Source organism: Melopsittacus undulatus, chromosome 7 (genome assembly GCF_012275295.1).
Source record: "Melopsittacus undulatus isolate bMelUnd1 chromosome 7, bMelUnd1.mat.Z, whole genome shotgun sequence".
NCBI lineage: Eukaryota > Metazoa > Chordata > Aves > Psittaciformes > Psittaculidae > Melopsittacus > Melopsittacus undulatus.
In genome coordinates this window covers 19414061-19433106 of record NC_047533.1, presented here as the reverse complement: position 1 = coordinate 19433106, position 19046 = coordinate 19414061, and the positions used below count along the sequence as shown (strand labels likewise).

The 19046-nt window shown below is 38.3% G+C and overlaps 1 protein-coding gene across 2 annotated transcripts in view; it reads right to left on the bottom strand.

Annotated features, from left to right (window-relative positions):
• Positions 1-19046, bottom strand: part of RBPJ (recombination signal binding protein for immunoglobulin kappa J region) — a 55693-nt gene that overhangs the window by 23983 nt on the left and 12664 nt on the right. Inside the window, exon 2 of one of the 2 annotated variants that reach the window (XM_034064633.1) lies at positions 10416-10474. The exons of the other annotated variant lie outside the window; for it this stretch is intronic. The gene's annotated coding sequence lies outside the window, so the exon portion shown is untranslated. The remainder of the gene's footprint in view (positions 1-10415; positions 10475-19046) is intronic. 2 annotated transcript variants of the gene reach the window in all.

The following is a 19046-nucleotide window of genomic DNA, read 5'->3' as shown; positions in this document are numbered from 1 at the left end:
TATCTTTTCAGGATCAGCCTAGTGTCATCTCCTAAGCACACCCTGTGCCTCTGATTTTCCCTGGGTAACTGTGAGTAGGTGTGTGCATCCCACCTCACTGTTCTCCCCTGAAGACCTAGGATCATTAAATCTGGCAGAGGATTCACCTCTCTGTGACTCACTGACTAGACAACAGATTATCTTTAAGCAATGATTTACAACATCCCTATAGATTAGCTGCCTGATCTGGAGTAGAACTAGAGTCTTTGTTTCAATCCCTCTGTACATCTCAATTCCCCAAGAAAAAAATTAAGAGGTGACTATTTTGGAGCAAAGGAGACACTGCACACACCACACTTGCTTGTACCATGGCCAAGAGATCCCATCCAGGATGAGGACACTAGTACATCAGAAACTACATTAACACAGAAAGAAACACCCAGACAAAATTTTACAATCCTGTAAGACAACATCTAGCCATGCACAACTCTGAGCACAGATGATTTGGTCCCCTTGCACGTACAGTTACTGCTGCCTAAAACACTTTATTAACAATAGAGGCATCTACACACACAAAAAAAGAAGCCATTACTTAGAGAAATAAACACCTATCTTTCTTTAGTCAAATCCTGAATATACCACACAGGAAAAAACACCAAAATCCCCACTCTTCAGAGGCAGAGCTAAAGCACTGAGTCATTCTGGAGATGCACAGGGTAAACCCTGATCATCTGATGCTCAGTGCACCACATTTATACTTCAGCATGCCAACTTTCCCTAGCCTCCTCCATTCAAAATAAAGTTAGTGATGTCACTGTAATCAACTTGTAAACCTCTATAAAAGCTACCTTTAGCCACATGAACCTTCCAAGACATTATGCAAATTAAATTTGGTAGATCTTTTATTATTCATAGAATCATAGAATGGTTTGGGTTGGAAGGGACCCAAAAGATCATCTCATTCCAACCCCCCTGCCATGGGCAGGGACACCTTCCACTAGACGAGGTTGCTCCAAGCCCCATCCAACCTATCCGTGAACACTTTCAGGGATGTGACACCATAACAGCTTCTGTGAGCAACCTGTACCACTCTCACAGTAAAGAATTTATTCCTAATACCTGATTTGTATCTACTCTCTGCCATCTTAGAGCCATTTCCCCTTGTCTTATCAGTACATACCCATGTAAAAAGTCCCTCCTCAGATTTCCTGTACGCTCCCTTTTAGTATTGGAAGACATTAGACAGATGGGCAAAGCAGGAATAAATTACACATTCATATTTACTGAAAGTCCATTTTTTTACTAGCTCTGAATTAAATTCAGCTACTTTTTCCTCAGTAATGTTATCTTGATGGCCAGTTGATGGTTATGTACCCTAGCCTTCATGTCACTGAACAGCACTTTCCTGTACCACCTTCAAAATAATTTCAAAGATCCCATAAATGTTCCTCAGAACTAAGAACTCTAACTGATGCACAAACCACTTCCATCACTAGACATCTTCATAGGGGAAACTATTTTACCAGGTAAAAAAACTGAAAAAAGAATGTGACTTTGTACAGGAATGCTATAAATCAAATTATTTAAATAAGTATCCAATAAGTACATGAGTAAGGTTGATTGACATTGCATTCTTACGCATCCAGTAAAAAAAATCTCCATAGCTCAATAGCAACAGCTAAACAAGTTAGAATTCAAGAAAGATTAAGAAAGGAATAGGATTCTTAAAGGAACATTACTATGTCACAGCATTATTCTGCCACACACCCACAGTCCTGAAAACTGCCTGCTGTTCACTGAAAACATACGGGAAAAAAGTTACTCAGAGCAATAAAACACATCACAAAAGTCAATATGGATGATCAACAGTTTTCATCTGCAATTGGCTAAAACACTTCAGCTTTTAGTGAGAGTGAGCACACAAGACAAAAGCAACAAAGACATAGAAGACTAATATAAGATATGCAATATGTGAAAAAGAGATGGCTGTTCTCCACCTTGCAAACACTGGAACTGGAAAATACATCTAATATCTGAAAATTTCATTTTAGAATAAAAATCTTTTCCCTTGCTCTACAAACCTTGTTATAACTAAGTTGTGAAACATATTGCTAGAGGATATTGTGAAGGCTAAAGCACAAATGGACTCAGAAACAGAAGTCTGGTACAGAACTCCATTAGCTTCTGCTAAGCATAATGACCTATTTTTTATAACCTCGTTTCTCAGGAAAATCTAAACCATTCACTATCAGCAGCAAAGAAGTTACCAGGAGGGAAAAAAAAAAAAACCAACAAATCAACCCAGTTTATATTTAGTCTCTTTCACATTCTTAAACTTCCATTATTGATTACTAGAAGGTACAGTCCAGTGAAATACTTCTACAAGCCAGGTATACTCCGCAGCAGCAATTGCATCCAGGATGCCAGATTTTCAGTCATGTTACAAAACTCGAGACATACAAACAACACATGAAAAAAATTAACTATTTAACTGTTCACCTAGTTTATTCATTCCTTATGTTTGCAAACTTGATTGAGATACCTCTATTGACAACACAATCTGAAGTACAAAAACTATCAGTAACTATGCTGCAGAAGACTGAGGCCTTTTGCTTTTTCTGATGTTAGGACAGCTCATCTGAAAGTGCAAGAAACACATTATCTATGGTTTTGTACTAAATGAGAGACATTGTACAAGTGATGATTGCTGTTATTTCGAACTTTTGTGTTTCACTGGCATGTTGAAAAAAGGGTCAATTCAGACATTTCAAGGTTACCTGTCAGAGATAACAGGGACTGCATTATTTTTCTTGCATAGGTTTTCCCTGGATTTCACTGTTCTGGAATTTCTCTTGATATTTACTATTTCTACACCTCTTCTTTGTTTACATTGTGAAAATTTGCAGACTGATGGATAACAAAAGGATACAGTAATGTATCACAGTTCTATTCTTACAGTGGCTATTAAACAAGCTAAATATATATAATTTTAAATCCTAATTATAAGTTATATAACATTACATCTCAATGCTCACCAATTCCTTTTTTATTTTACTATCCAAGAGTCAGCACTGTTTCAGGTGCACTGTACTGGAACTCTGGACATACAGTCAAGTTGCCATTTTAATTCACAAAACACAAAAACCTTGATAATTCAGTTCAGGACAAACTATTTTATTAGTATTTCCCTATCACACTGCACTGCAAACCTGAATGTGAGCATTAGTCACACCATAATCACTTGCTGTAGCAGCAAGTATTACTTGTTCTAGTAATTCTTTTCCCAGTATTTTCTCTAGCTAGTAGTTCCTATTCCATTATTTTCATGTATTTTACTTATTTTCTGATGCCTTGCATATATTAATTTCACTTCCCCATTTTGCACTGTAGGCATAACTTTTCTCCCACATCACATCCCAAATCAGTCTTCTTTTCAAGTCCATCCTTTTCATTTCACAAGTCCTAGTTTGCCGTTCAAACTTTTATTCAAACTTCTGTTCCCCATTCAGAGAATGGGAAGTAAACTTACTCTTTTTACCTCTTTACTGACATCAAGTAACTATGTAAATGAACAAGTGCACTAACATTAATCTTCCAAGTACACTAACTAGTTTTGCTCAAGCTTTTAATATTCTCAGGCTAGGTAAAAGCATGACACAACATATAGAGTGTTTGAAATATTTTCATAAAATACCAAAATACCAAATCCTGTTTGTAATACCTTGCTCAGATAAAATAGGTACTATATTATAGTTTTCTGTGGCTGCAGGAATGTGATGTCCATTATTTCCAGCATCTACAACAAAGCACAATCTATATCTTATCCGTATTTACTAAAAGTATCAAACTTTTTTCCTATTATAAAGTCTTACTTCCTAGAGATAAGCATAATTGTAAGGGCTGAATTGCCTTTTCTTTTTTTTCAGTGGTTCTACATTTCAAGTCAACTTTGGAAGGAAAAATAAAAATTAACCAGAGATGTGCCACTTGCAAGAAAAAAAAATTATAAATAAATAAAAAAATCACATGTTATCCCATTCTCAACTTTGAATATCTGTAGTCGATGAACTGCTCTATCATCCTCCTGAGTGGAATATGAACTACAAATTCTTCTGGTATTGGCCTTCAGCCAAGAACATCCTTTTCACAGTCCCTCATAAATTCCATTCACCTTTACTTACCGGGCACAGAAGCCTTAAAAAAATACTTCAACAACATTCAAATAGAAGCAAACCTCAGTCATTTGCCTTAAGAATTCTATCTTCAGTTGGTCTATAGACTGAAACAATTCTTGGCATCTAGCAGGAACAGCATGGATCTTTCTGTAAATAATGCTCTCCAGAGAGGCAAAAACAAGAGAGTTGTCAAATTTGAATACAGCAGGAATAACAGCTGAGCAGAAAGCAAGCATGTTGGAGAGGCCCATGTGGGGGGAATAGCAGGAAGAATGAGGACTGAGATGGTAAAACATGAGTGGCAAATTAAGACTTGCTAGGTGAGAAGAATGGGCCTGAGAACATTGTGGGAGACTAGGCAACAGAAAAGCCTGTGGCAAGACAAAGCATTCAGATTTAACTCTAGAATATACAAAGACTAGTAAAAATGTATTACAGTTACTACCTTCTCTTTTTTTTGTGACATTTTCAAAGTGTTTTAAAAAATTCAACACTGAAAATAAAAGCAAAATACTTGCCTTACTCTGAGGAATCCAGAAATATAGGAAACAGCCATGTGTTGAGATTTCTTTTTCTTCTTTTTCCCTTACATAAACATGAAGAGATCAGCATGTGTGTTGGGGGCTAAGCTTGGTAGGCAGCTAAGAGCCACACTGCCGCTTACTCTGCCCTGCCATTGGACAGGTGAAGAGAAAGGCATGAGTGGAAAACAAGAAATTTGTAGGTCTAGATAAAAACTGTTTAACAAAAGAGAAGTGGAAGAAGAGAGAAACAAAATAAAACAAGCCAATCACTCACCACCTCCCAAGGGCAGACAGATGCCCAGCCGGTTCCAAAGCAAATGCTGGGTTAGCCTTGCTAAACGCTCCCCCCCGCCCCCATGTTATCACTGACACTATATGCCATGGAATATCTCTTTGGATAGTTTGGGTCATCTGCCTGGTGGTGTACCCTCCCAACATCTTGTGCACCCCCAGTCACTGTGGGGGGATGCAGATGGGACATAGTGAGAAACCTTGACACTGTGCAAACACTGTTCAGCCAGAGCTAAAACATTAGTGTGTTATCAACATTGTTTTAATTGCAAAGAACACAATATCAGACCAGCTGCTATGAAGAAAATTAACTCCATCCCAGCCAGACACAATACAAAGAGAAAACTGAAGAAAAACTGATGCTTTCTACATGGGAAGCAAGTGCCAGATTTTGAAAAGGCAGACTGCCTGTTCAATGGAAGTATTTAACTCCCAAACATCTCACTGTCAAATCATTCCCAATGGACACCTGTTGGTGCTTTTGACTGATTTAGCAAGGGCACATATCACAGCATTTGCTGCAGAACATGTTATAGGAACTCTTTAATAAGCTACAAAGGATGACTGTAATACCTCAGCATGGATTCTGGAAACAATCCCCAGACAAGTGCTCAGGAGGCAATGCCCTTGGAAGGAAGTTACCCTGTAACTGTTCAGTTGAATCCTTCCAGCTCCTTCTCCTAAACCACAAACCTCTCGACATTGTCAGAAATAAGATATGGCGATCACTTCTCCAGGGCAATATAAGACCTAGAGACGGACCAAGTGGCAAGTCCCACTTGCCTTAAACAAAGCTGTCAAATAAATGGGTTTTGAGACAAGTACAATGTGCTTCACATAGGCTTACTAAAGGACAGACATGATTAAGAACACTAAATTAAATACAGAATAGAGTGACTAAAGAAAGTTTTTACTTCCTCAAAGGAGGTCTGAGGGAAAAAATGCTTGAAACAGGAGGGGGCTAGTGAAAAGAATTTCAGATTTTTATATAATCTCCAGAGAAATTTCAGAATACACTGTGCAATTCAGAAAGAGAAAACATAAGAAATTCCAACCTCTGGTCTCCAACAATATGAAGTGACAATGAAGACTGGTGAGAGGCTGAAGTTCCAACATCTCTAATATCTACCAAATACCTGGTATCCCAAAAGCCATTAAGTATGACAGGACTGGGGAGGAAGAAATACTGCCACTTCAACTACTACAGGCTTACCATAGTTAGGAGAGTACCAAAAGAAACCTCTGTGCTACTCTTAATCCCAGTTCTAAAAAAAGTGAACTGTCAGATGCAACCTTCTCCTACACCTATTACATAGCATGGAATCTGTGAATGAATGTGAAGAGCTTGCTGTTGAACAGTGAGAAGAAAGCCTTTTAAAAAAGAAATAAAAATAAGGCAAGTAATTTACAATCACTTCTTATTATTCTCCCTCAACTTTAAAACAACAGCCACATACTTGAAAACCTACAGTCATTCAAAAGTACATTCAGCTTTTAAGACAAGACAATTCTCATCATAACAGGACCTACTGCTTCCACAATAGAAACAAAAATACTTTTCCAATAATTAATTTCAAATTTCTATGTGATCAGTTACTACAAACACTTTAAATGTGGTGTACTACAAGATCACCGGTACATGACCTCTCTAGGTTTACCTGGTCTACTGAGGTTGAATCTAAGATCAAGGAAAGTGAAATCTAGGTTTCACTTAAGAACTTAGGTTTTCTAGGTTTACATTTAAAGTTTGAGGATTAATATAAAATATTCTTTTTCAGACATTAGCAGAGGCATCATCTAAGAAAGATGAAAGAGATGGATTCAAATAGCATGGTGGGCGTCTATTTTCCCTCTCTCTTCTAATCCTCTATCCTATGCCCATTTCCAGCTTCAATTTGCTTGCTACAGACAAATGAGTGAGGAACTGAAAAGGCACTAAGGAAAGCTTGCACTCATGGACTTTAAACATGCTTAAAATTATCAAAGTCAGTAACATACAACAGTGTCCATCTATAGGACACACTGAACACTCCCCAAGAGTTATCCCTTAATCTTCCATTTGTTAAAAACAGGTTAAGCAGTTATAGGTTAAGCAGTATACCCCAACCTACATGGTTAGACTCAGCTACTCCATATCAGACTTTTTGCATACTTTGCAACAGGGTTTTGCATACTTCACCATTTCAAACATCACAATACACCAACAGTAAAAACAAAGCAGCAGATGTCCATTTTAAAACAAAGGGATTTGCTGTTCATGTAGGTTTATTTTTCTGTGCACAGATTTCTGTGAAGGGAACATGCAAATACTGAAAATATTTCTGTGCATTCACCTACACAACCATATTCCCTTATAAACATTTTAGAATACAACTCCAAGGGAAAGATCATCTATCACTAGGAAACATGATCCCATCTGCTGATTTTACAGACACAAAGAGAATTCCTATGTTTTAAAAGATGGCCCTTTATAATCCAGCATGAGCTGGCATATAAAAACGACCATAAAATTTCACACAGTGGTTTCTGCTACAATTGGCTATGAAATCCACATTAAATGTAGCTGTTGATTCACATCACTTTTAGTATTTGTTTGCTGTTGGGGATACCGGGTGCATTTAGTTTCTGTAAGTGCAATTTTTTCCACACTGCTATCCTTTATTTTTTAAATTAAGCTGAAAACAGGGCACTCTTACGATTTACCAATGATAAAAATGCACATCTCAAGGAAGTGATGTTTTACATGTTTAATATATTGGAAAAAAAAAAAAAACAGAACACCTACAGGACACAATTTTTAAGTGATTAATGCAGAACACAAGTAATTGGATCTATGAATTCAGTCAGGATGGAACTAAATGCAAGCAACTAATATTACTTGTGCTCAAACAGAATATTTCACATTTATCTCTTCCATGGATGAGAATACTGAATAAATGAACCCTAAAAATGGCTAAAATAAGGACCTTCAGAAGGAAAATTTTATCTTCTCCAAAACAAAGGTCAGACCATTAAGGAAAACAAAGACAGTTGTACTACCCATAACATCCACTGTTATGAAGACTTCATCCTGAAGATAAGGACTTGAACTAAAAGCTAACCAATTCTTTTTAATAAATACAGTTTTCATATTGACACATACTGTACAAAGAGCCAACCTCAGCCAATCTGCTTTGAAATACTACTGACCCAATGTACCTTCTTTTTTATCCATCCATCACCACACTGGAAACACAAACTCAAAGGCAAATAAACAAGCTCATATTGTCAAAAGAAAGGACAAGCGATGAAGCAATTCTCTCAGACACTCTATACTCCACAGCCTACAATTCCACAAAACCTTCGTTCTTCAGAAACTTGTGAGCAGATGTACTTTCATCAGACTACTCTGCTTCATCTCCCCCACATATTTTCAATTTGTCTTCCACCGCTTTTTACAGTTTGTTGTAACTTAATGCCATACAGACTAATACAACCCAGCCTATGCTGTGAGTGCCACTAACTACTGTGGCTTTACCTGTGTGGCATCTTGGAGAAAGAAGTTTTTAAATCCTTAGACTAATCATACCCTAAACATTTTATAGTCTTTTACTATTTCCTTTCACTTAGCACAACCACATAAGTCATTGCTGTGCTACTTCCTCAATAAAAATACTGCTGTGGCTGTTACTCAGCTCTAAGAAAGGTCAACATGACAATGAAGATTATGCAGATCCATTACATTGCAGTGATGTATCTGTCTTAGGAGTGGTGTTTTTTTCTGCTATGGACATATGTCAGACATATGTAATACAATACACAGGTAAATGATGCATTTCAGAGGCTCTTATTCATTCTATAATATCAGACACCCGAGGTACAGAAACTGCTGCAGAAATCACACTGATCTCCGTTGTTGCTCCCTACAGGTACAACTGTGCACAAGCATGATCCTTTACTGCTGATGAAGTCAGCAAAATGACAGTTTCCAGATCACCATCACACCACAGGCTGGTTCATCATTCAGGATGAACACATGCACTAACAGTCACATGCAGTCATCAGCTCACTCTCATTTTCGCCTCCCAGCATCACTTAGGCCCTGATTCTCATTATGCTGTCTACAGTAATAAATATTGCTGTGAAGACTCTGTCCTGAAGATTAGGAGTTGAACAAAAAACTAACCCATTTTTTTTAAATAAATACAGTTTTCATATCGACACATAATGTACAAAGAGCCAACTTCAGCCAATCTGCTTTGAAATACCACTGACCCAATGTACCTTCTTTCTAATCCATCCTACAAAATGAGGTAAAGTTAATTACAACCTCACCAGTTGAGACTGTCTAAGGGACATGAACAATGTTAGCATTTCTACTACTCCTGAAGTCCTTTTCTCCTCTGCAAAGAGCAAATGATGGGTGGTCCAACTGCACTGTGGCTCTGTGGAAGTAGGGGGCATAGCAGCCCCTAAAATCACAAAACCAGAAAGCTTTTCATCCATACACAAAACATTCCCTCTCTTCAAGAAAAACAATAAGGAAAAAGAAAAAAAAAGACCCACCTGCTCCAGGGTGAATGCCACCAACCATGCACTATCACATCTTTGTACTGCATGTTCCTGCACTGCTCCAGCCTACACTTAAAGAATTTAAGTCTTCCCGCAAAGGGAACATGTTATATGTTTGAAACAAGTCTTCTACTGTACAGCCCTATATACACTTTTGGCACTATATCAAATAATACTGACATAAATACAATAGAAAAAGCTCTGCTTCATTTAGTCACTCCCTCTCACTGGAAGTCACTGGTTCAATCAGAAACTCCCTCTCCCTCTTCTGACCCGCTTTCATCCTCCCACGTTGCTTTCATTATTGTCCTCTCTGTTTTCCAATCCCCATAAAAAGAAAATTGCAGAACCACAACTGCAATTTAAATACAGCTTGCAATATGAGTAAATAGGCTCACTTTTGAATAACTTACAGAAAGTAACCAAATTCACTTCTTTACAGTAGTCTACCTACCTTTGTGAAAAAAACTCCATTCAGTAAGTCACTACACTTGCTCATGATGCTAAGAATCAAAGGTCTAGCCCAAAAAAGGCCTTAAATTTAATCCAGACAGAACTCACACAACTCTGACACACTAAGTAAGGCAAGAAAGTCAGTAATGACAGCTTATTTAAGAACAATAAAGTGCCTAAACATACATCTGCAGATGTGTTTTCCCTGCTTTTGCTTTTTGCCGCAGATACTTGTAGCAAAAATCTCAAGTATATTAAACAACTTAGATATATCAACTTTAAGTTGCTATTAAAATGCTGGAATGGTGTAGAATGTGAGAAACATCATAAAAAATTACTCCATGTATAAGATTGATTTATATTCACATGCTATTATTCCTTTTTTTATTAACTCCCTAATAACTTTGGCTCAGATGAAAACTGCAGATTTGCACACACTTACCTTAGCAACTGATAGTGTTATCAGCTTGAAAAACCAGCATGCCAACAGGATCTCAGTCCCTAAAACACAATATAATTTGGCTCAGCTATTGTAACTGCATAGGGAATACGCAATATAAGGCTCATTAGTTTTATCTTCATCCACTCAAATCAAAAAAGACTGTTAGGAAAACAACTGCATGTATTTCACAAAATTGGCTACTAAAACAATGATAAACTGCTCACACAAAAAAGCAGTCTGAAGCACGTCTCCACGTGTAACATCCCACATTCACAACTGTCACCAAAAACTACTTTGCTCAGTGCATGGTTATTTGGATTCTTCTTGATCATCTAGCACAGTAAATTTTCCCCTGGATCTTACCTTGCACATCACCTGTGAATAGATTATTTCACAAGTAAACTTGACGTTTATTTGCTAAGTAGCTCTACTATGTCCCCCTTAACCATAATTTTAGTACCAGCAAGCCTTTAAGAACCAAGAAGCTACCTTTTAAAAAATTCAATTTCTAAATAAGGTAAGAAGAGAGCTACTGAGTACTAAAGCAGTGCTTTTTAGTTTACCATCTGCCAATAACTGCAAATAAGATTCTTTCTTTTTTAGTTGCATTAGTATCAACTTTAATAAACCTACTGATTTTTACCTCTCTTGTCTGCTTATTTGACAAAAGTCACAAATCAGACATCAGAGAAGACTTTTTCACCTACTTTCCTGCCAACGTAGGAACCCTACTATACTGCAGTACCTGAGGATTTGCTCAACATCACTTTCAATGACTGAATGACTGCTGTTCAGAGAACAGTTTCCCTCTTTAAGTATACCTTCCATCCTTCACTGGAAGACAAGCATTCATCTTCTGTGCAGAAGGTAACTTAAAAACACTGAATAAAAAAGGACACAAACTTAAGGTTCATCGCTTCCTTTTAATTACCACTGTTCACTGCAATGCCAAAAGAGATGCAGAAAGTGTGAATGATTTTGCAAGGAAGTGGTAAAGAACCATACTGAACTGCAAAGGAGGAAGACTCAAAAAGCCAGCCTAACCTCACTAACCATAAAGGCAAATATGTACTTATTTTGAACATCCCTTAAAGAGGTAATAGGTTCTTGACAGGGACAGTCATTGGACAGCTCAAAATTTCTAACCACTGCTCTAATAAAGTATCAGGTTAATCACTCTTCCATGCACTTTTCCTTATTCTATACTCACATAAACAAAGGAGTGACTGCTTCCGGCCAGTAGGAAAACAAGGAGAACATACTAATCTGTCTCCAAGGGGCTTAATGTCCGGCTCCAAGTGCCCCAACCAGCTTCCCCTTCACCCACCACCTGCAGAGCTCAGACCTTCAGAGGGAATCAACTCAGCCCATCAATCTGTCATACCACTAATACACTAGGAAGCAGGAGACAGAAGGAAACCAGTGGGTTTGGTTGCAGAAAGCTGCTTGGTCACCTCAGCAAGTTCAACTTTAACAGAAGCCAAACGAGATTACATAGAAGGAGCAGCTAAGCTTGTTTTCAGTTACATTCTACCAAGTCTGTAACTCTCATGGGAAAGAGCTGTATGTAAGAAAACAAAATACAGAGAAATTGTGTAAGGAAAATGACTGGCAAAACCTAAGTCTTAAGCATAATTAACAGATCTTACCCGCAGACTAACATCCTTACTCAAAGTTTAGCTTAAGATAGTTCTAAGACCCTCACCCCACATGCAGACAGAATTCAATGCAAAACGACAGCTAAGTATACTAATATCCCTAAGGTTTAAGCAGACTGACTCTGACAAGTCTTGCTGTGACAGTTCAAGTCATCACTGTCTCAAATGTCTTTCCCACCTCTCTGCTAGGTCAGGGTAAGCTAATGTGTCTGTGCCCCAGCTGCCCCAGTTCACAGCTGGAGTGTGGCTGCACAAGCTGATCAGCTGAGCTGATGTGCCACCACCAAACACAGGGTGCCTGCCAGTTTCCCCCAGCTACCGTGACCTACCCTTACACCCCCTACTCCAGTACTTGTCAGACCTTTCCACAGACAGATTGAAACCAGTAACCCAGAACAAAGCCTGTATTTTAGAAAAGGAGAGGGGTGAAAGAAAGGAAGGAAAGTGAATTTTACTGATTCAGTCATGAGTCCAGTGAGTGCCAGCACAAGCACAATGCAATCAAAAGAAGAATGTGACCTCCCACTTTGGTGGCAAAACACTATTAGAAAGCTGGTGCATCCATAGCTTCACTTTAGGCCCATTTCAGTGTATTTTAAATAACGTAACAGTACGCACAGTAATGCAACAGTATATACAGTGCTCAGCCCACCAAAGCAGAAGTTTCAAGAGCCATCTTTAAAAATCTTTACTGTATTTTTATACTTCTACAAAGCACCTTTAGGAAGTGGGGATGACTCCCTATCATCTCCTTTCTCCAGCAACTCAGTCAGTTGAGGCAACTTTTTATATTGTAGAATAATTTTTTGTAAACACAATATTACTACAGTCTGCACCCTCTCCTTTTGTTCCTTTTCTTCCTCCAACTTCCATACTTAAAACCCTTCAAAAGGCAAAATGGAAGCAGCTCCATATATATGTTAAAAGGAAACTGCTAGAGTTTATATAAGCTTATTGCTATGTAATTATGTCTCATTCACAGATTCTAGATACCTATCATAGGAGCTATTATGGTGTCTAGCTCTTTAAATAATCAGATTCACTTGTGACTGGTATCACAAGTGATACCAGTATGTAAGCAAAGAATAGGTTATCAGCTCATAAGCAGGTTTCCATGCAAACAGTAATTTGCAAATTGGCAAATAAAATTAATCTCTTCAGTAGATCAAAATGATAACACAAAACCTGTGAATACATATACTTTTAAACAAAGCTGTATTTGGCACCAACCTGGTTTACAAAATTACAGGGTTTCCTAGATTTCAGATGTTTTATTATTGCATCATCCAAGAATTATGCAGTTACACTAACATTAACTGGGTGCAGTTGCAAAATGAGCTGTCAGGATCCTAGAATTAATCAATCTCAAGTATATTGTTTCATAATTAAGCTTATGAATACATCATTCCATGAATATAAAAACAGTAGCAATAAACACACATCCCAGAAAAGAGGGGGTATTAGAAGGCTCTTTTTCAGCTTTCTAGGACAGCTAAACCATTTGGAGACCATTCTTCACTGTGAATCTTTTTCACTGTGGTAGCACCAAAGGTCTCCAACTGGGAAGCATTTATACACACACATTAGTCTTAAAGGTTTAAAGCCACATAAGTAGACAGCAAAACTAGGTGATACTCCCTGTGCAGTTTACAAACCTCTGCTTTTATTAAAACATACATGGTTTATAATATTTAAAAACACTGGAATTCACTGGTGAACTGATTCGTAGTTCTAAGTTTCCAAGAGATTAATTTATTCTCCAGCTACAACCCCTGCAATAATGAAGAGAACATTCCCACATATGAAAGTTTCAGAAGTTCACATGCCAATTTAACAAATACTTCACTACTGAAAAGAGAAAAACAGGGTATGTACAGCAAGAAGGGCATTTCCCTTACAATTATATATGCTAGATGTTACTTTCAATTAGTGCTATTTTTAATTGCAAAACTCGAATATTTAGAAACAAATTGTTAGAGAAATATAATCTCCACAAAGCCTATGATCAAATATGATAAATACTTTAATAACTGTTGTGGTAAATGGGTCAGTGATCCCTGAACAAGATAATTAAACAGACACACCAAAAATATACTTTTACTCCTTCTTACCATAACACATCCACAACAACCATATGAAAAGATTAAACTATGCGTCTGGGATGACAGCAGGCTAACACCTTGACATCCTTTCTCCTGGTACTATAATATCACAGTTCTCTTACGTACTTTGTGCATGTTCCTATTGTGCCTAAATAGCTTTTACAGGGCATTTTTCATAAGAAAAAAAATCTGTAGAGTACAAATGCAAAGCAGTTATTATTGTCCATTTTTTTAAATGGAAAGTGTGTGAATCATACTTAATTCAAGTAGGCTCGCTTTTCAGGTTTGTCAAGTTTAAACTCCACACAGATGCAAATTACTGGTAAAACTTCTCCCTGCATCTTAATGAGGTACACTATAAACTATGAAGCCAACTTGAAAAGAAGAACCTTTCTGAGACAAATTCTACTTGACCTAGGTATTCTAAGTGTTTAAAAACTAGTATTTAAAAGAATATTTTACCCAACAGCACTTAACTTCTGCATGATTTTGAACCTGGGACTGCTACAACACTCGTTTCCCAGAATAATGCCTATGCTGGCACAAATTTTTGTGTAAGGATTTTATTGGATGATAAGCATGCCTAAGCAGTGTTGCAAAGGCTCTGAACTACTGAGCTCTGAATCCAAACTCTTTTCAAAACATTGCTCATCCTTTCAAATACATTCAGGCCAGAAGGGAAAGTAAATTGTCAAAACTATTTTGAAGTACGACACAACTAAAGTCAGGAAGTCATTTCATTCAGCAGCTACAAATGTGTCTCAGTTGTATCTTGACCGGTTTAAAAGAGATGGCCAATACATGGCTGCTTACTGTGTAGTACATGAAACAAGCTAATCAATAGAGAGATTTGCTTCCCACAATTCCTGCCTACTGCTGCTTTAAACAGGCAGACTGAGCTCTCCAAGAAGAATGGGAAAATCATGGACATATGTGATCATTAAAGTTCAGCAATCAGCTAGATAAGCTGAACCCCTGAGTTAAAATATGCTGATGCCTGTGCAGTCAAGATAAATGAACAAAAAAGTCTCATCCTGCAGAAAATTGGGGGATGACCTATATTAGAAGTTACAGCTTCAAATTCAGCATTGTAGACAGATGGTAGCTTTTCTTCCATGGCCTTAATGCATTCTGGAAAACAGGGACACGCTAACATGTCCACAGAGCAGGCCCAGTACTCCACTAACAGCTAATATTCCTTCATTGCTTTAGTTTTGCAGTTTACAAAAAATGAAGCTTATGCTACAAAACTAATTAACCATCTTTGCAGTAACTTTGGAACCCATATATCAATTCTAAGTTTAAAAAGAAGAAAAGTTAAAGTTTTAACAATTAAGTTGCTAGGAATTTTATGAAATCTGGAAGCTGGATAGGCATTTCTGAAACACTGATGTCACTGCAAAAGACAAGCAGGACTTGGAAATTACACGCTGTTTCAGAGCTGGTCACTCTGCATATACTATTTGAATAGATAGTAAGCATATGCCTTAGCGATACTACAAATACACTTTGCCCATTAGGGATGAAGGAACTCCTGATACTGTCCAAGAAACTTTCCTCACCATACAGGGCACAAATGTATAGGAAGCACAAGTTCTTCAGTCAGGCTATTTATAGAACAACTTGGAGACCAAAAAAAAAACCCTCTTACTTGACAACAGCATATGCAAAATGCAGTCTAAACAAATGAAGAAAATTCAGAACACCAATTTGAAAGTGCTTTAATTATCTTATAAGGTTATGGGAAAGTTTAAATACTGTCAAAACAACATTCACACATACAGAATAAATACCAGCATTTCATCTTGCAAGTCTTTTAAATTTGATATCTACATTCTGTTAACATAGGCATAAGAAATATAGAAACCAAATGTTTGCTCTGCAGTCAGATTGTAAGCAGAGGGTCTCCATAATTTCTAATGATAAGAATGCCATTTAACTGTTGAGTCATACAGAATTTTAGGGCACCTGCCTTAAGTGGATTTTAAACGAAAAAACACAACCAACCAAACAAAAAGGCCCCCACAACTATGAGTTGAGTACTAAATTTATTTATGACTATAAACCTGTTGGAAGAGGTACCAAATTATGTTATATTTACTAGACTGAAGAAAAGCCTAATAAAAAATTCAGGCAATTTAAAGATAAACACCAGAAAAGTACATCCCTTTGCAATTTGTTAGGTTTTTTTTTCCCCCCAGTGTTTCACAGGTTGTTGCAGTAACTTTGTGTGGCAAGTTACATACCATATTAGCTATGGTGGTGTCTAGCTCTTTAAATAAATTATATTGCTATGGGGACAGAGGTAGAACTGCTGAACTGTTTCTATGACAAGAAGGGTAGTGGGAGAAGTGAAATGTGAGCGGCAGGTTTGGAAGCCTGAGGTATTTTTCACTTCTGTATTTTTTCCAAATACACAGGAAACTCCCTTGGGGGGGGGGGAAAGACCAACTTCCCTACAGCTAAATACAAGAACATGTGTAAAACAGAAAAGCCATTCAACATTTTCTTAACCTTAACAAAAAATAATTTAAAGAATCAGACAAAAAATTCCATAATGAGATAGCCAAATCTGATTTTCCCAACTGCAAAATTTCTTCTGACAAAGTTTCTTTAGTAGTAAAAAATTCAAGAAAATCAAGAGAAAAAATATTAGGATGCCTCCATACACATATTATCTACCTTTGTATTTAGAGAATTCATTCCCTTCCCCGACCCCCGATTACTGCCCATCCATTCCCCCCCACTCCCTTTTGCTGCTGCAAAGTGAGTGAGGCCATGAGGAGGAAGGTCATATAAGACAGTCCACTCAGAAGTAGAGAGCTTTCTGCTCCCACTGTAATGGACGCAGTCATTATTCTTACTCAGGCCAAGACTCCAGCAATCCATCTGCCCATCTCCAACAACAGAATCAACAGACAGCTGAAGAAGAGTAAGAACCAAACAAGCTTAAATGGTACTTCCCCTGAACATTCTCCTGTGTATGACTGTTTTCAGTTCAGGGGATTTCTGAGCCCTATGCTGATGCCAGGAATGAACATGGCATTTATTAATAACTGGATCCCTCATGGTCCAAGTACACTGAAGACAGTAAAGGACACATACTATGTGCTTTGGAGATCAATGGGGCAGTGAAGAGACAAAAAGGGAAAGTTCTGCTATCTAACAGGACTATACTACATGGGCAAGGGAATCCCAAAGCAGCTTGGCATAATCAGCCTCAAAGGTTCACCCCACTCCTGAACAAAATTCAGTTTTAACACCTCAGGAAAGCCAGTGTTATACTGGAGTGGCATCTGAAAAGCCTCCAGCTCGGAAGCCACAGCCACTTTTCAATTCACCCTGAACTGAACACTGTGACAGAACACCACAGCTGTCTGAAGGTGCACATGGAACATACGTACAGCTGTCAAGTGCAGTATGACCATGCAAATGCTTATTAATAAAACTAACTAGAAACAGTAAGGGCAAACAGAGTGAATCTCTACTAGTCATGTCTATGCTTTTAGAAAACTGAGCTTCTACATGTGAGAGTCCCAACCAGTTTTGCTTTGGTAACATGCAATACAGCCCTACTACCAGATGTTTCCAACTTCTGAGAACAGAGTAAGACCAAAATTTTTTCTGGGGAGCGGTGATTATTAGTTTGGTTTATTTAAGGTTTTTCTTTTTCCCCGAGAAAAGGATTTCTCCGTTTTCCCCAGAGACTGACAACTACAAAGCACAAGGTCCCTTAGGAAAGATCTTCATCAACCACACACACAATAACATGACAGGCACCCAACAGCCGCTCAACCATGCTACTTCTAATAGTTACAAGATCTCATTGATCATGCCAAGCGCACCCTGGGACAAACCTAACATATTCACCATGAGGGCACCATTCTTCACAACACACAAGAAACAGAGAGAGGCCCCAAGAGCTCCAGTTGTCCTGACTGGTTTTGTAATGAAAACCAACATAAAATCATAGAATCACAGAATAGTTAGGGTTGGAAAGGACCTTAAGATCATCTAGTTCCAACCCCCCTGCCGTGGGCAGGGACACCTCACACTAAACCATATCACCCAAGGCTTCATCCAACCTGGCCTGTCATTACAGTCCCTAATGAAGAGTCCATCCCCAGCATCCCTATAGGCCCCCTTCAGATACTGGATGGCTGCTAGGAGGTCTCTGCACACCCTTCTCTTCTCCAGGCTGAACAGCCCCAACTCTCTCAGCCTGTCTTCATATGGGAGGTGCTCCAGTCCCCTGATCATCCTCATGGCCCTCCTCTGGACTTGTTCCAACAGTTCCATATCCTTTTTATGTTGAGGACACCAGAACTCCAGGTGAGGTCTCACAAGAGCAGAGTAGAGGGGCAGGATCACCTCCTTTGACCTGCTGGTCATGCTCCTTTTGATGCAGTCCAAGATACAGTTGGCCTTCTGGGCTGCGAGTGCACACTGCCGGCTCATGCTCATTTTGCCATCAACCAACAGCCCCAAGTCCTTCTCCACAGGGCTGCTCTGCATCTCTTCTTTGTTTATCCTTTCTGGAAAAAGGGTTCCCTGAACCTGCATGCCACCCAATAAATGATGCTTACAAGCAGCATGAGCTATAGCTGAATACAGGCTACTTATGAGAATGATACTGTGCCAAAACCTAATACACTTTGAACTCCGAGTCCCCCAGAAGATGCATCTAACAGCTACAATTAACTGTAGACACTGCAGAAAATGCACAGAATAAGGAATCAAGAGTACTGCAACAGAAAGGCAAAAAGCAAGTAGACAACGCAATAAAGGCCTCAGGCAGAAGGAAATGTAGGGATTCCATTACAGACGATTTGGCAAAGGAGAAGTTGATAAATGACTCAAGTCTTAAGAGA